The following is a 3,717-nucleotide window of genomic DNA, read 5'->3' as shown; positions in this document are numbered from 1 at the left end:
CACAAAGACCAACAGGCATAACACCCCTTTTTTCCCCCTCCAGAGTCTATAAACCTGTACTCATCCATGTTTTCTTGTCTTCCTCCAGTTGAAAGCTAATCACCAGATCTGACCTCTGGATGGCAACCTCTTCAGCCTTCTAAAACACCAGTCCTAACCCATCTCCTATCTATCCAGATGGCCGTTGGATACCCCATGAAACAATTCAATTTCATCATTGCTAAACTAGTTCCTTTTCTAGTTAGTTGGCAGGACCAGATAAAATACAGGTCAGATAGGGAGAAAGCATGTGCAAAGGTCCAGGAGAGAGCATATAGCTCTTCCAGGGCATTGAAAGCAGTGCAGGATGGCCTAATGCTGAAAGAAGGTAAAAGGTGGTGAGAAATGAAGCTACAAAGTAAGTTCAAAGAGCCTTGTAAACCAAGAGAAGGAATGTACACTATATGTTCAAGCAATGCTGGGAAGCATGAAAGAGTTTTAAGTAGAGGAGTGGCATGATCAGATTTGCATTTGAGAATCACCACAAATTGCAGAGTAGGTTGAAGGCACAAACTTGGAAAACATTGTTGTTCCAACAATGTCAGCAAATGATGGAGAGTCCTGTGTAGATTTGAGAGATGTTTAGGAGGTGGAAAATATCACAATAGGTGAATAATGTTTGCCACTGTAAACAATGGGTCAAAAATAAGATCATAACCTTTCTAATGGAGAATGCTTCCCTCAGTTTTCCTCCTTTGCTTCTCCAGGTGATTTATTCATTTCCAGGACCTCACTGACTGGATCAGCACCCCAAGAACACTACTTAAGGCCTGAGGGTGTGAATGGATAAATGACCCAGGCTGGTGATCAATTGCCCCATTGTAGTAGGCACCTTCTAATACCTCTGAACCGTTCACCTTGAAGTCTCCCTTATCAATTTGAATGCAACCTTGCCCCTAGCCCTTGTTGATGGAACCCAGGCCAAGTCAATTAGAGTTTCTTCCACAAATATTTAGAAATAGTACCCCAAACAAGAATTGTTCTCTTCAGTGGTTGAACCTGTAATATAGACTCATTCTCTGGAGTTGGCTGTGTGACTACTGCTCACCCTGAGGGCTGAATTTCAAAGGAAACCAGTCTTCAGAAACCAAAGAAGGCTGGGCACTGTGGTGAACATCTGCAGTCCCAGCCACTCGGGAGGCTGAGGCAAAAGGGATAGCAAGTTCCAGTTTGCTTCAGCAATTTAGTGAGATCTTTAGCAACTTGGCAAGACCCTATCTCAAGATAAAAAAATCAAAAGGACTGGGATGTATCTCAGTGGTAAAGCACCCTTTGGTTAAATCGTGAATACAAAAAAAAAAAAAAAAATGCCAAAGAAAGATGAAGGAAATTCTGGGGAGTATGGATAAATAATGAAAAGAACACATGCAGAAATCAATTCCCTGAGCTGCTATAGCTTGAATATGATTGTTCTCCAAAGATTCAGGAGCTAGAAGCTTGGTCCACAGAGAACAGGGAACAGAGAGAAAAAACTGGGATTGGAGAGGTGGTGGAACCCTGAAGAGGTGGTACCCAGTGGGAGGTAATTAGGTCATGGAGGCACCACTCAGAAAGGATTCATGCCCCTCTTGATGGAGTGGGTTAGGTTTCAAGGCACTAGATCGAGTTGTTAAATAGAATGTCCTCCTCATCTCAAATTTTTGCTTCCTCTTTTGAACACATGCTTTTCCTCATGTTTCAATTGCCGCTCTCATACATGCTTTTCACCATGTGATGTCATCTGCCATGTTAGGATGTAGCATAAGGACCTCATTATATGTAGATGCCCAAACTTGGACTTTTCAGCCTCTAAAACTGTGAACCAGGAAAAGCCTCTTTTCTTTATAAAGTAGGCAATGTCAGGTATTTTGGTATAGCAACACAAACCAGACTGAGACATGAGCCTCCTAACATCTACCTTTGTTCTTATTCTAAGATCAGACCCACAAACATTTGCAGGGCACAAGGCAGTTGTTTAAGTGAAAATTCGTATATCGTGTGTCAAAACAGTTTTAAATCAATCTAACAAACCATTAATTTGTTTGTTTGTTGTTGTTGTTGTTGTGCTGGGGAACCCAGGGCCTTATGCAGGTGAGGGAAGCACTCTACCAACTGAGCTATATCCCCAGCCCACACGCCACTAAATTAAAAAAAAAACAAAAAAAAAAAAACTAATCCTCCTATCTTGCCAAACATCATATGCTTCATGCAAACCTAGAAAGCTAAACTCAAAATTAGAATTCAAAGATCCATAGGGTTCTGACAGAACATACAGAACATGGAAAGGGGTTGAGAGAGCTGACCCCCCTTGTCTTCCCACCCTAGTTTCATCCTGCACTGCAAGAAGGGTCTTTGTGCATATGTCTAAGCTCCTTCCACTTGTCTCTTACCAATAACTATCCCTTGACCACCCCTTGGGTCTAAAGGAGGTGACACTGACAATGCTGTCTGTCCTCAGGAGAACAGATCCAGGGAAAGGACCCATGCAGTTATTGAAAATTGACTAGAGGTCATTTAGGCAGGAAATTCAAGATACTAAGCACTAGAAGAGGGAAGCAAGGGCTGTGAGTGAACAAGTTCCCATGGACTCCTCATCATAAGGGTAGAAGAAGGCTCAGAGAAGGGCCAAAGCAAGGAAAGCCCTCTAGGCATGGGCCCCAGAGCAGGGTCCCTTCTTTTAGGTCTAATGGGGAATGTTTATGTAAATTGTTTATGTAAGTAGGTTACAACTAGATTCTGTTACTTGAAACACAAGAATCCCAAGACTCCTGTCCTTTTAAAATTTTATTTATTTATTTATTTATTTTTGTAATTGTAGATGGACAGCATGCCTTTATTTTATTTGTTTATTTTTATGTGGTGGTAAGGATTGAACCCAGTCTCTCATGTATGCCAGGCAAGCACTCTACCACCGACCTACAGCCCCAGCCCCAAGACTCCTGTCTTAACTGTGAACCACAGTCCTGGTTTTCTCTCTCTTTTCCCTAAGAGCCTGGAGTAGTGCCTGGGAGAGAGCTTTCTTTTTAGCCCTAATGCCTAACAAATAGGACAGAACCAAGGAAGCAGCTTCTGTCATGAGTTCCGCTACCAGTGTTAAATTATATTGGTCAAGCACTGTGACTTTCCTCTCCCATTTTAATTATACCTCCAATTACCACTTTTTGGCTCCATAGGTAGCCCTCAATTTAAAATGTCACTTTATTTTATTCTTGCATCTTCTGGCATCAAACAACTCAACATCATATCAGAGTTTATGGATCCCGCCTCTCATCTGATTTGGGAGTCCTCCAAAATGGAAAGGATGTTCAGATGCTAGGCAGCCAAATATGTCAAATCTTCTCTATAACACCATTAATCAGGCCTTGAAGGTGTCTCCCTTGGAGTAGATTCTGGTCCTCTCCCTTGGGAAGCTTTGAGTATTTCGTTGAGGTACTGTGTGTTCTTATGCACACACGCGCACACAAAATTTGGTTTGGATCCTGCCAGTCATGCCTCTCTCCAATTGCATGCTCTCAGTTGAGGAAATAATGATCTAAATTGGACCATATAGTTAAATGTCACCATAAGCTTGGCTTCCAAGATAAGTAGCAGCTTCCTGCTAGAACTGCCTCTCAGTGGCCTATGCAGCCTGGACACTATAGCAAGGCCCTGTCTCTCTCTCTTTTTTTTTTTTTTTTTTTTTTTTTTTTTTTTTTTTTT

Source organism: Marmota marmota, unplaced genomic scaffold, assembly GCF_001458135.2.
Source record: "Marmota marmota marmota unplaced genomic scaffold, marMar, whole genome shotgun sequence".
NCBI classification, from domain to species: Eukaryota; Metazoa; Chordata; class Mammalia; order Rodentia; family Sciuridae; genus Marmota; species Marmota marmota.
The sequence above is the reverse complement of the archived record's forward strand: the minus strand, read 5'-3'. Positions refer to the sequence as shown.